The sequence below is a fragment of the Ursus arctos genome, unplaced genomic scaffold (assembly GCF_023065955.2).
Source record: "Ursus arctos isolate Adak ecotype North America unplaced genomic scaffold, UrsArc2.0 scaffold_27, whole genome shotgun sequence".
Taxonomy (NCBI): Eukaryota; Metazoa; Chordata; class Mammalia; order Carnivora; family Ursidae; genus Ursus; species Ursus arctos.
Window position 1 is genome coordinate 36820084 of NW_026622952.1, and position 16909 is coordinate 36836992.

Genomic DNA, 16909 nt, shown 5'->3' on the forward strand with positions numbered 1-16909 from the left:
CTATTATTTCAAAGGTGATCACATTTTGTAAAATCCTATACTTGTAATCAGTATTCCAAGTTAACTTAAGCAATCAATTAAGGTTAAATACTCAGCTTCTATAAAATATGCTGTGCCATAGCACTTTGATATTCCTATGTAGCAAATTTCTGTTTTCCACTGCAGGATGGCTCTTTGAAACGGCATATACTCAAGGACAGCACAGCTTAGAGGACTCCAACAGCTATTTTGATTCCACTTTACTTGACATATTTCCATTCCCCATTCATGCCCAGATTTTCTAGATCTTAGGTTCAACTCTTACATCAGGAAGAATGGTTTAATTGTTCAATTATTGTTTAATATTTATTGAATTAAAGGCGACTCGTCTTTTATGACTCTTTTTTACTCTATTACTGTCCATAGTTTAGCCAAACATGAGGAAGGAATAATCTGAAAAATTAATAAAAAGTATCTATACAGACATTGACTTTGCCATTTCAACAGCATTTTGTAGAGTAATACTGATCCCCAGAAAAGAAATACCATTAGAGTGCTCAGCTGCCTTTTTAAAAAAATGAGTTCATGAGCATATCCAGAAAAATTAAAATGTGTAATGCACTAAAAGCCACATTTCCCACATTGCATGCAGATATTTTTGTTTACAAAAACACTGATATCCTTAAAATAGTTTGTTGCCTATTTCAAAAATATAATTAAGTATAAGGAGCAGAAGAAAAAATTGTTATCAATCCTATTCTGAATAATTTGTTACCATACTATTAAAGCAGAAAATATTTTATTTTAAATGACTGGTATTTCAGTAACATAATAAAAATGAGCAGATATAAACCCAACCACAAGATTTAATTCACACACACAAACACACACACACACACACATTTGTGTTGGTCTATGAGAGAAATATATCTTTTATGTTGAAATTATATATTTCTTTGAAATGTAGTTAAAAGTGAGAAAGAAAACCTTAAACATTTTCTTTCACTTTTAACTCATATGTCTCAAAGCAAACACCTGAACACATGTCAAAGTACTCAAATTCATAGTTGCAATCAGTAAGGTCTTTATTCATTGAGAAATTTTGTTTCAATATCCCTCTGTTAGACTTTTTCTTGGATGTTTATCTGGAAACTCCTTACTCAAAGCTTAAATAAGTTTTTCTCCAAAGTCACATTCATCTTTCATAGGTCATTTAAGAAATTATATTCCTTCAATATTTAAATAGGAGCCAACACAACACTATCTCTATAATCCATGGAGAATTTCTATATAGTAGCACAGCAGCTATCATTCTCATGGTGTTTTCTCCAAAAGACAAAGGCCATCACACAAATAGACTTGTATTTAGAGAGTAGATGTTCATGGTGGTGCTGATATATCTGTTTTCAGAGGGATCATGCCCATATTCTCTTTATTCTTCCTTCTCAGCTGCTCACAGAAGGATCTCTCGTTCTAAGGGTAATGCTACACCTCTTCTGATTCCTCCCCCAAGGAATTCATCTTCCCAATGATTTCACTAAGTTCCAAATCTAGAAGTCTTTCTGTCACTGATTCTTGGTTTTCAAAATCGCAGACTCTGCCCTCAGCCTCCTGCATTTTTCTTTCATAGTTCTCTTTACAATTTCAATCACGTGGCTGTGGTAATTACCTTCTGACAACTGTCTCCCACCGCGCTGTGGACAGAGTACCAAGTAGACTCTCAACAAATGGTTATTGATTAAATGCTGTAAAGACAAATGATGCCATAGGTCTTAGATGATCCAGAAGATTGATATTTCAAATTTTATCCCTTATATCATGCTATTCAAATGAAATTATATATGATTTAATTATCATAATAATTCAATGAGTAGGACTTTTCCCTGCATATGATTCCATCTCTTGTTTTTGTATTTTTACTGAACATTATGGCTTCATACATTTAACACTTGGCTGTGCTTATATTTAAACAGAATGATCTAACATATACATCAGAAAGGAAGGAAATTAGGAGTTTAGTAGTAAAACCAAATAGTGTCTTAAGTGACCACAGATAATGAATTTTAATGCATAATCAATTTCATATTTATTGAATGAAATATTCTTACCATCTTTTTATACTGCTTCAGTCATTTATTTTACTATTTAGTTTTGAAGATATGTACATTTTGTTTGACTTAAATCTCTGTTTAAAATAATTCATTTCATAAAGACTTCATCTACTACCACATGAATCATATGGAGTTTGTGGTTTAAAACTTTGTGTTGTGATTATATTCCAATTTTTTTTAACAAAACGTTTATTATTTAGCATTTGCCTACAACCATCACATCAGTACATAATAAGTGACAACAAAACTGGTGATTTGTGAACATTGTCATTATTCTGTTGGAAGGAGAATCTTGAGGACAAGGGCTTTTTGAGATAAGTAACAGGACTGACATTGGATCTCTGTTCCATGTCTGGCACAGTAAGCCACGCCCTTTTCTTACTAATGAGTTTGGAAAAATTGCCAGCTTTGCCTTTTATCTGGGAAAACACAGGGCTATTGATGCTTAAACACCATGCACAGAATTTACTTCCATTGGCTGACATGGCCATAGCTCCTGATGCTTAAAGCCGGAAGAGAACGCAAAGGGAATGTATTTACTATGTGATAGGGGAGTTTGGTAGATGGGAAATCCATATGAAAAGTTTATTTATTTAGTAAAATAAATAAAGAAAAGTTTATTTATTTGGTAAAATGACTCTAGCTTCAAGGAAGCTGTGTGTGTAGGTAGAATCAATGAATAGTGAGTTAAAGTGGTATGAAGAAAAATGTGAATAGTTGTTTAAGATTCTAATCCTGAGTAACTGGGTGACACAGTTATTAAAATACAGCCCTGGGGAAGAAGAGTAAGTCGGGGGCTGGAAGATGATGAGTTTTAGAAGTATTGAGTTTGAGGTGCTCTGCAGATGTTCTTATGAGATGTTTACCAGTTACTTGGAAATGTGAGTCTGGAACTCGTGAGAAAGATCAGGGATAGAGGCATAGATTTGGGGATTATTATGAAGGAGAAAACAGGTGAAATCAGGGGAGATTGGACAAGAGAGAGAACCCAAGGGTATATTTTTAAAGTCAGGCAAAGAGGCACCTGTAAGCAGAATTGAGGAGTAATCAGAGAGATTGAAGGAAAATACTCCAGTGTCACAGAAGATGGAGGAGAAGGGATTCTAATGAAGGTCAGAGAAGCAGCACTGTCTGATGGTAGTGATCTGAAAGTCCTTTTCTCATATTTGTTTCCATATATTACTCTGTATTAGTAACGTAATAATAGGTTTCTTAGCCTTAGTAACAATGACATGAGGAAATTCAAAGTTACTCTTTGTGTTATTAGAAATTTCACTATTTTTCTCAATGTGTTCATTGTTAATCATATACTTTAATGGAATTTACCTAGAAACAAAATGTCTTTTTCTTTGAATTTTTATGATTTAAAATAATGAACTTCTTTGGCTTGTACTGAATTTTCAGACTATATGTAAAATTATTTGTAACAACCAAAAAAAAAAAAATCCAGAAAAAATTCAGTATTATCTGTCAATTGTCAAAACTCTTAAGAAGATAGTGATGTCTGCCAGCTTTTCCACTTTAGCATATTGGAATGACTCTCTATATAAAACAAATAGAAAAAAATCAGATAAGAATTCTCAACATTAAATATTGATTCTTACCAAATGGTAACGAAAAATCATTAAATTTTTATTCCCCTGTGATGTCCAAGAAATGTTAAGTATAAAAATTAAGGAACAGTTGTATGTATGTAAATTTTTTAAATAAGTTAAATTTTAAGAAATATATTTATTAAGTTACAGAGTAAAATCTTTATATTAAATATAAGCAGTACTCGATTTGCACAGGATTATGTTAACTGGGAACTCATGTATCAAACTGTATCTTTGGTTCTTGGCAACTGAGAGGATTACCTAAATATTATAAAATCACTTTTCATACATTTATTCCATAGAGCATCTTAAAACAGTAATCCTTTCTTCTCAATCTATTATACCAAAGCCAATGTTAAAAAGGTAAGATAAGGGGTGCCCGGGTAGCTCAGTCGGTTAAGCATCTGCCTTCAGCTCAGATCATGATCCCAGGGTCCTAGAGTCGGGCTCCCTGCTCAGTGAGGAGTCTGCTTCTCCCTCTCTCTCCCTCTGCTCCTCCCCCACTCATGCTCTCTCTCGCTTGCTCATCTCTCAAATAAGTAAGTAAAATCTTTTAAAAAATTTTTTAAAAAGATAAGATAAAATATACCTATTCACTGCTACCTCCAGATCCCATTACAAATTCTCGTAAAGCATAATGACAAATTATTTAATAGTTTAAAGAGTATCATGTTTAGAAGGCTCTAAGAGTTGTATATAACAAGATCTTGTGGCATGACACACTATAAAAAATGATCTTGAAGGTAGGTTTACAATAGATACTTGTCTGCTAAAGAACTAAATTCATTTTCTTTTCTAATTCACCATTGATAGAAGTTTTGGGCTCTAGGCAAAAATGTAGAAATATAGGCCAAACATGATACCATCTGTTGTACTGTTTTCCCTTTGTAAATTTTCAGAAAATCTGGGCTGTTTTAAGTATAAAATTAATATTGTCTCTCAATATTTGCAGCTGAGAAATATATTTAAAAATCTATTCTGTTTATAGAATATATCTTAAGGTATGCAAGATAGATGGAAAAGACTTTTTGATGAAGGTCTTTATTCAGGCAAAGGATAAGGGGAATAATATAACAAACATTCATGTACCCACCATTCATCTTAAAATAGAAGGCATTTGAATTCAGATGAAGCCTGTTGTACATCTCTCTGATTGAAACATCCTCCCTGCCTCTGGTGTCTGAATTTCACATTTTTCAGTCCATATATTTCTGTGTACTTTTATGATACAGGTTTTTGACTGATGCTTTTTTTTTTTAAAAAAAGATTAAAGCGATTCCTCCCTATGTATGGTTGTGAATTTTTATCTTGAAAGGTGCTATCAATTTTTCCTGCATTGAGGTTGGTCCATAGTCAGAGTGTAAGGTTTTCACCCTCGAGCCCCATAGGATTCACATATGCTGGGAAAAGGTGTCTCTCAGAAATAAGTCACTGAGACACTATAAAAAGATCTTTATGACAATATCTCATTCAATGGATATGAAAAGAGGTAGTTACCTGTGGTCACTGAAAATAGTATTTGGTTTTACTAGTAAACTCCCAATTTTCTTCCTTTCTGATTTATATGTATACCATTCTTCTTAAATTAATAAGCACAGTCAAGTGTTAAATTTACTAAGCTATGATGTTCACTGAAAAATAAAAAATGGTCTTCTGCCAAGTGTTTTTACAGATATGCTCTTATTTAGTCATTCAGAATATTAATTAGAAAAATGATATGTGTGAATATAGAAAATTCTGATGTGAACACAAATGACTTTCAACTCTCAGTGCTTTTTGTTTAATTTCATTATCTAAAATAAAGGGTTGTAGGGAAGATAAAAATCTCACTGCAATCATGTTTTCTCACCTTAGTGTCAAAATTATCACTTTGTTCCTAGACAAGTTTTTACAAGTTTTTACCAAGCTGTGGTTAGTAAGTGATGGATCTCCCCATGTGAGACAAAGCCTGAGTGCCAACTCTAAGTTAATTTTGGAACATGAAATACGTTCATTAATTTTTAAAGTATAGTTGCTCAAACACAGCTAAAATAAACTGTATTTTGTATTGAAGATCAGTAGTCATCTTAAAAATTTTTTTAATAAAAGACAGTTTTCATTATTCTTTTCATAAAAAATCATCTAATTCCTACTGAATTTACTTTTTCACTCAGTTTTCTATTTTTCTACTTACTTTTGAAAAGTTTATCATAAGCTACAGTCTCCTGTGTAATCAATATAAAGTTTAGGAACTTATTTACATCTAGCTTTGGTTTTATTCTGCCTTGAATGAAAATAATTATATTTGATACAAAAAGAAAATTTCAATGATTTAACTTCATATTAGTAATAGTAAACTATTGATTTTTATAGTAAACAATTTATAAACAATTGTCTACATTGTTATAAAAACCTAACATGCTAAAATTTACATGTTAAGTGTAAATAATTTATATTTCAAATTATAACACAATTCATAGGTTATTTAAAATTTTATATTAGTTAAGGGGTGCCTGGGTGGCTCAGTCAGTTAAGTGTCTGCCTTTGGCTCAGGTCATGATCCCAGGGTCCTGGGATGGAGTTCTGTATGGGGCTTTCCACTCAGGAGGGAGCCTGCTTCTCCCTCTGTCACTCCCTCTGCTTGTGCTCCCTCTCTCTCTCTGTCAAATAAATAAAATCTTAAAAAAGATAAAATAAAATAAAATTTTGTATTAGTTAAATAAATAGAACGATAAAACAATTTATACTCAAATTATAAAACGAGTTTTATAGCAAACAATTTGATTTCTTATTTAAAATCATCACTAAGAGGTGATACTCTGGAAGCTATTTACTTCTCCCAAAAGTTAGCATTTTGTTGTCCTGTATAGTCAAGGACAATGACCACTTCTTGCTTGAGAATGAGGCCTGGGTCTCTTAGTTTGACATTTAACACCCTTCTTGAATTAGCACAGAACTTTTTTATCTCCAACACTCCCTTGCTGAATCTTTCAGTATAGGCGCAGTGTTCCGGTCTATTCACAGATTGCACATAAAGGTCAGTCAGAGGCCAGGCCATACCCTCTAACACGTGGCTCTGCTGGTACCACAGCATGGGGTTTCTAATCTAACTGCAAATTTAGATAGACCTACTTAGTTTTGGGTAATTTTCTGTTCTTAACCATGGTCTTTAGTCTCAGTATAATATATTTTTTTTAAAGAGTGAATACTTTCATAGTAAAAAAGATAAATGTAGAATAGAAAATATTTTTGAACTTAGATCAAAAGTACATTTTTTAAAGATATTTATTTATTTGTTTATTTGGGAGAGAAAGAGATCACAAGTTGGGGGGAGAGGCAGAGGGAGAGGGAGAAGCAGACTCTCCGTGATCAGGGAGCCTGATGCGGGACTTTCTCGCAGGACCCCGGAATCATGACCTGAGCCAGAGGCAGATGCTTAATCGACTGGGCCACCCAGGTGCCCCTCAAAAGTACATTTCTTAACTGTATTTGGTTGTATGTTATTACATTCACTTAAAATGTACCCATATGTAACTTTTCAACATTCTTGGGTTGTTGTTGTTTTTTTTTTTAAGATTTTATTTATTTATTCGACAGAGATAGAGACAGCCAGTGAGAGAGGGAACACAAGCAGGGGGAGTGGGAGAGGAAGAAGCAGGCTCATAGCGGAGGAGCCTGATGTGGGGCTCGATCCCACAACGCCGGGATCACGCCCTGAGCCGAAGGCAGACGCTTAACCGCTGTGCCACCCAGGCGCCCCGCTTGGGTTGTTTTTAATAGTAAGAATTTGCTCTAAAAGTTGAATGCTGCATAGTTATAAAATATTTAAATGGTCAGTTCAAACAAACACAAAACCTCTGAATACTATTTGGAGTTAAATTCGAAACCAACCAAATTTCTTAGGTTTGCAAAACTGAACAAGAGAAATTCCACTGCGTTGAATGCATGTCAACAACAATGGCTCCACTAGAATTGAACCAATTCAAAGTTGTACTTGGACCAGGATATGCAACAAGTCAAAGTCACCAAAATACAGTACTTTAAAAACACATGCTGTACATGTGTTTTTCCATTAAACTAAATTCAGTTTCTCCTTTCAGGCCCAAGTTAGATTTAGAACAAGAGACTAATGATTCTGTTCTATCCTTTCTAATACTGAATCGACCTTTTATAAGAGAGTACATTATTTTTCTCAAACGATGTCAAGTTTCTAAACCTTATTTATTTTTTTTGCTAGCTGTATCTTGTTTCTATCAGCCTACTCATAACCCATGGTTCATTATACCATTGGCACACTCATGTCTTTCTCTGTAATCTTCATCCTTATTTGCTTATTTTTTTTCTCAGTGAAGAATGTCAAAACTTGTTAGAATTCAGAAATATCTCCTTCAGTGCTTGTATAAATCTTTTTCTTTTTTTTTCTTTTTCTTTTTCTCTTTCTTTTTTTTGAGAGAGAGAGAGCACATGAGCGGGGGTGGGGGGGTGGGGGGGAGGGACAGAATGGGAGGGAAAGATAGAGAATCTCAAGTGGGTTCCACGACCAGGGCAGAGCCTGATGCAGGGCTTGATATCATGACCATTAGATAATGACCTGAACTGAAATCAACAGCTGGATGCTTAACTGACTGGGCCACCCAGGCACCCCATGGACTAATCATTTTCTTTTTATTCTTTGGCTATTAAATCTAATCTATTTTATACCTTTGTGTTTTATAACTGGTAGAATGGCACACTTTGAAAAATCTTGACATGAAAGCTAGTCTACCATTTGCTATTTACTAGAGACATAAAATGGATGATACAGCAATTTATCTGGGCGTCAGTGTCCTCATGTGTACATTGGGGAACATAATGCCTGCATGACCAAACCCATATTAATAGTAATACCACCCTAGATTAAAACAGACAATCAAGGAGATCAAAGTAATTATTGAATATGAAATGGCTATGCATTTGGTGAAACAATAAACATACAACTATTATCTCTGATAATACTGAATATTAAATAAAATTACAGGTGCAGTCATTTTGCAGGTAGACTTTCAGTTTCTAGGGCAAAGTATGGAACAGTCCTGATGGCTCATGCTCTATAGCAGCTCATCTCCTTTTCTTATTTCTACTTTTCACCCTTCTCAGTTATATCTGCTTAATAGGGTCTGTCCTGTGCTTCATCTCCCTAATCATCTTGAATCCTGGACAGCAGTTGTACTAATATGTGCACCTAACTGTGAAAATTTCCTTCTCAAAAAATGAACACCAGCCCAATATACATTTCCAGGGGTCTCCTGTCAGACCTAAGTTTTTGCGATACCAATTTTCTGGATATTCTCTGTCTACTGAGTTTTCTCTCCTCTGAGTCTTTATTTCCATCACCTTCCTCCATCTGAATGCCCTCCTACCTGAGCCAAAGACTTGATTCAAATATAGCTCTTCCCTCTGTGAGAACCTCTGATCTTCTGGTACTATCGAAGCCTGATTCAGTCCTAACTCTGTGCTCCCATGGCACTGAGGATGTCAGCACTGCCCATCTTTTTTTTCTTTTTTTTTTTTCTAAGATTTTATTTATTTATTTGACAGAGATAGAGACAGCCAGCGAGAGAGGGAACACAAGCAGGGGGAGTGGGAGAGGAAGAAGCAGGCTCATAGCAGAGGAGCCAGATGTGGGGCTCGATCCCATAACGCTGGGATCACGCCCTGAGCCGAAGGCAGGCACTTAACCACTGTGCCACCCAGGCGCCCCTAGCACTGCCCATCTTTTGATGCATGTTGGCTGGCTGTGTTGTCTGAGTCTTCTATGAGACTGTTTAGGTGCACGTGGCATGATTCTTTGAACATGGTTAATGGCAAGGCTTGTGAACAGAGTTCCATATTCATTTTATAATCTTGATTGATCATATTTTAAATAATGTAAGATGTTCTTACATCTATTTAAGGAAGAAACATCCAATTTCTACCTTTAAATGTTGCATTTAGACTTGAAGATCACATCTAAGACTTTCAATCTCCCACCAAAACTGACAATAAGGAACAATTTGATCATATTGGATTAAATTTGTTTCAGAATCACAGAAAGGTAAGTATGCAAGGGCAGCATGTGTCCTGTTAGCCTGAAAAATCAAGAAGGGCTATCCTTACATACATATCAAGTTATTACCAGCTACAGACTGAAAATCCATAAGCAAAAAGAAAATTTTCTTCAAGTGAAAAAGCAAGTGGCTTTGAAAAGTTAAACTAGATGCTCTGGCCTTGGTTTCTAATAGTTCCTTTAATAAAAGGAACTAGGGCTCCTTGAAGAAATGGCTGATTTTATGACTGAGGCAGGAAATATATACAATGAGCCTGAAGCATCTTGTAGTACCAGGGAAAAAATCCTCACAATGGTGAGATTATGTCAGAGGCCATGGCAGCCTTGTGAAAGAGCTACCCATGGCTTCATCTGGAGCCATTTGAAGAAGAGTTTGGGCAGCCACTTTCCTTAAGTAGTATCGGATTATAATGCAAAGTATAAAATACATATCCATGTGTTCACATTGATACAAATGATTGAATTTAAATATGCTGGGCAGAATAGACAATCTCCCATGCAGAATTCCAAATAATTTATGTAGATACTCCATCAGGAAGAGGAGTATAACTCCCTACTCGTTAAGTGTGAGCTGTGCAAAGTTACTGCCTCTGGGAGAGTACAGTAAGGAAAGGAGGAGAAAGAGTAACGGTACGGTGGAGAAACCTGACAGACACTCCCTCAACCAGGTGATCAAGGTCAACATCAACAGTGATACCTCATGTTGATAGTATGTGCCCTTGATATGACGTGATGAGAATGGCACCTTACCTTTGTGGTCTTTCTCCCCAAAACCCGTAACCCAAGTCTAATCATGAGAAAAACATTGGACACATTCCAGTAGAAAGATATTCTACAATATGCCTGACCAGTACTCCTGAAAACTATCAAGGTCATCGAAAACAAGGGAAGGGTAATAAACTAACACCGCCAAAAGGAATCTAAGGAAACATGATGACTAAATGTAATATAGTATTCTGGATAGGGTCCTGGGACAGAAAAGGACAAAAGAAGAAGGAGGTATAAACTAAGAAAATAAGAATGAAGGATGGACTTTAGTTAACAATGTATCAATATTGTCCACTAATTGTAACAAAGTTACCATATTGTCAGATGTTAATAATAGGAGAAACTTGGTGTGGGGTTTATGGGAACTCTGGTCCCATCTTCACGATTTTTCTGTAAATTTAAAATTGTTGTAAAATAAAAAGTTTAGTTAAAAAAGTGGATATTTTGTTTTGGCCTGAAGGCCTCCCTCATATCTACTTTATTTTTATCCTAGTATGAATTATTCAACAGTTACTAAACACAGCTCTACCTGGGGCACCCTTGCAAATGCTCTTCTAACTCAGGGGGCTGTGGGCTAGCCTTGTAATGGGTATGAATCTCATAGTCCCCAGAGCTAACTTCCTTGGACTTTTTCCTTCTCCAACAACTCAAGAATGGCAAAATTTGCAGGGAAGACCTTTGTTTCTCTTGGAAAAAGAGAAGGGGAAATAATAGAGAAGAACCATGAAAAAAGAAAAAAAAAACTAGTTGAACCAAGAGACTCAGAAAGGCCTTCTGCCCAAGGACAGAGGAAAGGGGAGTGTCTTCCTCCCATCTCCATCCTGACGCTAGCCAGTGGCCCAAATGCGCTGTACTTCCTAATGCGTACAGGAGTGATTTAGAAGGTCCCTGGGGTCTCCTACTCCATGATTCTCCAGGATGAAGCCCAGGATGAGAGTGGTATTAAGGAGACCTGACTATCCCCTGACAGCAGTCTCTGCATTTAAACCTACAAGAAATGCCCCCATCTTTTTGACAGTCCATCTTGGATAAGTAAGAGAAGGTCTTAAGATCATTGTGGTGTTTGGGTATTATAATTAGTAAAGCATTATTTAAAGTACTACTTCTTATTTCACAGAAAATTATAATGTCCAGATAAAAAATAAAAATTTAGTTGGAGAATGATGACCTTCCTGGAAATGATTGTTTTATCTGCTTCAGGTCAATAACCCTCTTCAGCCTGTCTGGGTGGGCACCCTATTGTGTCATCATCTATCACTGACACTAGTTTTTTTTTTTTTTTAAGAAAACTAATGTAATACTATAAATATGGGCTGTAATAATATATTCTTAAAGAATAGGTAGGTGCTACATGGACTCCATTTTTCTGACAATAAAGTAAGCACAAGAGAGGATTTTTAAGCGACTGATTTTTGTGTTTTTAAATAACTAGTGAAGTCATTGTTTTGGGTTTTTTTAAAGATTTTGTTTGAGAGAGAGATCACAAGAGGTGGAGGGGGGCACGGGTAGGGACAGAGAGAGAGGCAGAAGTAGACTCCCTGCTGAGCAGGGAGCCTGACCCCAGGACCCTGGAATCATGACCTGAGCCAAAGGCAGATGCTTAACCTATTGAGCCACCCAGGCGCCCCTAGAGAGCTCACTCTTGAAAGAAGGTCTTTTCATGATTTAAAGAAACATTTGCATATGCACAAATTTGAAGTTTATTTTCAGCCTGGTATTTTTATCTTTTCCCTTTTTCTATTTTATTATGGATGATAGTTTTCAAAATATCAAACTCTTTGTACCATGATGTGTTTAGGGAGAACCCCCCACCCCCCCCGGTTGGATGGTCCTGAATTATTTTCTCTCATTTCCTCAACACCTCCATTTGTGCATTTTTCTCTCCTCTGCTCTATTGTATTAGTTTTGGGATAACAAAATCAGCTATGGTACATTATGAATAGTGAAGTCAGCGTTAAAATGCAGCTCCTACATACAAGATCCCCAAGTTTTGTTATTGTCAGCTTTTCAAATGCCTTATTCAGTATGGGATCAATTACAGACATTTCATACATCACCTGCTAAAAATATGCAAACTATCTTTAATAAGATGTTCTTTTGTATTAAGAATAAGATTATGAAATTTTCAAAATGAAATTTGATGGCAATTTAATTTTATAATGAATAACTGTAAACCTCGCTAAATTTAGTCAAACTAAATCTTTAGTGAGATCACAAATTTGTTTTTATGAAAATCCCTTAAATGAGTTCAGAAATACTCCAGCTAATAAAAAGACATCAAATCTTAGTTCTCTGGGTGGCTTAGCCTCTGTAATGGTCATAGTAGCATGAAGATCTTTCTGAAACTGGCTCATGCAAGTTCATCTACAACTATGTAGGTCTCCTAATTGGTCATATTTTTATTAGGCATTATTTACCATTTCTGGAATCCTAAAGAAAAGAATGTAATCCTCGGTATCTTTAATGAGAAAAATAATATGCCCCCCTCTCCCAAATCCAGTGTTCAGACAATATGTATTTATATGATTAACAATAGAAGATAATGTTTTCAGAACCTGGGCTTGATTATTTTTTGTTTTAGATGTGATAGATTTGCTGAACAAAGCTCACAAATCCCCTCTTCCTCTCTATTTCCCCCACCCAGCGTGCGCGTGCTCACACACACACACACACACAGCCCTTCACAACCCTGCACCATATGACTGTTAATACACACATCAGCTCTAGGTCACCCAGCTTTTCTGAAGGAAATTGACTCTGCTGAGTACTCCTTTATTCTCAGTATACGTTACATTACAAGTAATAGTACTGAACTTTTCAATGCTTACAATGTTCCCTAGGAGTGTATCAGTTGAGCAGGGGGAAAAAAATATCTGGAAGTTTATTATTTTTCCACCAATATATTTGACACCACCGTTGGAGGGGGAACAAAAGGCATACTGTCAAACGGATAGACCTGGACAAAATGTTACTGTTTGTTCCTCACGAGCACAGAGGTATATTTAAGCAAAGAAAGACATTCCATGACTCTCCTGGGACTTCCTTCCTTCAGCTGAATTATACCAACATGTTCACACCACTGTGGTTCAGACTGTGTTGGAATTTAAAATACAGACTTCTATTTGCCAATGTTTAAATACCACAGCTATAAAAATTCATATTAGGATTGAACCTGGCCTTAAAATATCATAGAACAAATGAGAGTGTATTGGGAAAAAAATGTGTGTACACATGAAATTACAGTAGAAGATATGAAAATAAGGGATGTCCTTGTTTGACAGATTCTCTACTTATACAATAAAGCCTCAAAGTCACCAGAAGTCATCAGGTTTTGGATTATGTTTCAAATCCAGGCTCACTGACATTCATGAAACTTCTGGTAAAACGTGGGCCAAGTTTCGAGCGAGGCTGAGGAGAATACTTCTTTCATGTGGAACCTGTGTGAAACTCAGTGGCTTTGGCTGGGTCTCACCTTGAGCTTCGCATTCAAACAATCCAAAGTTTCAGAGTAAAATTAAGGGGTGAAGGGAAACAAGCAAACCACACAACAATGACAAAGCAGAAAAAGAAGACTTGCTGGAGAATGTAACGGCTATCATCTTCCAAACCATTTCATCTTGGTGCCCCTGGATTCCCCAAATACCTTGTATTGCCTTCAGCAATACAATTGCACTCAGCTATGCCAAATCAAGGCTTCCTACTTCTAAGGGGAAGAAAGTTCTAGACCCCCAAAGGTCCCAGGAAGCTGTGAAGCACCTGCTCAAAATAACTGGAAGATTTAAAATGTTGACTGTATGCAGAAATGTGATTATTAACATACGCCTTAGAATGCAGATTTGAGAGGGAAGAGGTAGCAATTAAGTGTCCAACTTTTGGAAATTAAAAAAAAGGAGAGGCTGGCTGATCATCTCTAGGTGCTCCTACTACATTCAAATTCTAGGGATTATGTTGCATTTCTGCCTCCTCTGAAGAGACCTCTCCCACAGCATTCTTCAGAGCTCCACCCCTCTGGAAACTCGTCCTGGGCCACTTGCTTCCTTCCTTCTTAGCCAGGTGCAGGGTGCAGAGAGCAGACTGGGCCGGCTGTAAGGAGCCACAGTGCTTGGCCGGGACTCAAACAGTCTCCTGACAGGATTCGGCTCCTTCTACTCCTAACCTGCAACACAGCTAGCAGGGGGCGGTGTGCCAGGGGACGCCAACCTCCGTCTCTAGCAGAGGACTCGGAAAATAACAAACCAATGTGATCAGCACATGAATTTTCTTTAAAGTAAAGGGAACATTTAAAAGCCGATTGAATGGGAAGAAAGGGCTCCCCTTTGCCTATTTTAGGAAACACACTTTTTTAAAAAAATTTCTTATCCCTCATTCAGCCGAAGTTTCACCAGCATAACAGACTTTTGGCTACAAAGGGTTTTTCTTTGTCTCCCCCCCCACACCCAGTTTTCCTTTTTAAAAATTTTCTTTCCTTTTAATTTTTGTTCTTTTTATATATTTTTAAAGTTATCCAGAAGATCACAGTGTGTTTAAAATGCATGTTTTCTTTTGACATGTGGTCTGAGATACCAATAAACTTCTTTGGAGACAAGAATCTTTAAATTCCAAGGATTTCAGTGTCCATGTGAAAAAAGCACCATTAGGCCCCAAGGCACCCTGTATTCTGAGGCCAGAGGGCACGCAAGGGAGAGGTTGATAGAATCCGGTTCTGTGCACCGGCCTTTGCTGCCCTCACTGATCTGCAGCAGAGAGTTGTCATGCAGTCTGTATGGTGAGAGACCCTGCCTAAAAAAGTCCTTTTCTCTGAGCTGGGGGTTAACCTAAGACATCATCAGCAAGGAAAACCAAAGCCCATTAGATTATTTAAAGGAAATGGCATAAAAGCATTAAACAAACAACAACAACAAAAAAGACTTTACTGAACATACTGAATACCCACAATCAAAGTAAATGCTGTGTTTGAAGTTAAAGTCCACAGATCAAAGTACTTTGCAAAATGTCAAGTGTGAGCATAAGGAGGGGGAGAGGAGAGGCCCAGAAAATGCACCAAAATATTGTACTGTCACATTATAGAAACCTGCTAGCAAAAGACCGTCGGCTAGGTAAGGCATTTTCAAAACTGAGTCACCTGAATTGTGCTAGGAGCATACAAAAAATGAAACAAACAAAGAAACTGTTCGAATTCCACACTAGCAATTAACAAACCGGGACGAAGGAACAAAATAAAACAGAGCTGTCTCATTGTCCTTAAAGACCAATTACTAACATTTTCTTTGCTCAGGTGGTTGTAACTTTTTCCTTTTTTTTTCTTCTTTCTTTTGGTGCCCTGAGAAAGTTAAAAATAAGTAAAACAGTCTAAACAACAAAATGACGATGTCTGGAAGCCCCCCTCGCTGCTGGCACTCACGTTAATTAGAGTTCTGATGAGGCTCAGTCATAGACGAGTGTGTATTGTGGGTCAACATGACAGAGAGCTTGGAGCAAAGTTTAAAAGTACAGCCACAAAAAAGGACAGATGCCACTGCTGTCTTCGGGAACACCATATTCACCTGGAAACCGTTTGCAGCCCCCGCTTATTTTCACCATAAATGAGTTCTTTAAAAGACATCAGTCATAAACATATCATAAACCAATTAAATAATTCCAGAATAAAAATCTTACCTACAGGCAGCTGGGGTTCAACGGTTGCTCTAAACAGAGGAAGTAGGAGTCAGTGGCCTTTTACATGTAGAGATTGTTTATTTAGCCCTTTTTAAAAGGTCTTGAACTCCAGAGGTTTAAGATTAAGTCCAATCCAAGTGTCTGAAGGGAAAAAAAAAAGGCAAGAGAGAAGGCAAATAAGAGAGGGAAAGAATCCCAGCTGCTGGGTGGTGCTACTGTTCTGAGAGCATTTGAGCTATTTTCAGCATTCACAGCAGCCGGAGTTGTCTGCAAAGGGATGAAAAAGCCAAGCCTGGGTCGCCAGCTCCCTCCCCCTTGCCCCACGTGGTGGTGGGGAGGGAGCACGCACCAGGAAACCCACAACTTGGTTCACTGTACAACTACTCATTTAAATTTTGGGGAAAACTGCCAGCGCTATTGAAAACGACAACAAAAAATCTTGACTGAAATCTTAAAGAAACACAGTGCCTTGCCATAATCCTCAAGTTTTCAGAATGACTTACCTGATTTGTTGAAAATAAGATGTCCTATGTGTGCCTTACTGAGAGGGAAGATGTTTCTTCTGATATTTACTCGCTTAGATGGGTCTTAAAAAATATTTTAGATCTCTCTGAGGAATATCTGTTCTCACCCTCTCCTTCTTAAGACTGAAGACAAATGGTTTATTTCTAGCACGCACCTAAATTTCCAGTTTCATCAACTATGCTATTTTTGAAAGCTACTGGGTTAAGCTGTTG

The 16909-nt window shown here is 36.8% G+C and overlaps 1 protein-coding gene across 2 annotated transcripts in view; it reads right to left on the reverse strand.

Annotated features, from left to right (window-relative positions):
* The window catches only part of SORBS2 (sorbin and SH3 domain containing 2), a 176299-nt gene extending 159634 nt beyond the window's left edge, over nucleotides 1–16665 (reverse strand). The window contains exon 1 of one of the 2 annotated variants that reach the window (XM_057303562.1): nucleotides 1–16665. This exon is cut by the window's left edge and continues 13255 nt beyond it. The gene's annotated coding sequence lies outside the window, so the exon portion shown is untranslated. The other variant, XM_048226386.2, reaches the window with a different exon arrangement.
* Nucleotides 16666–16909: the final 244 nt, after the last annotated feature.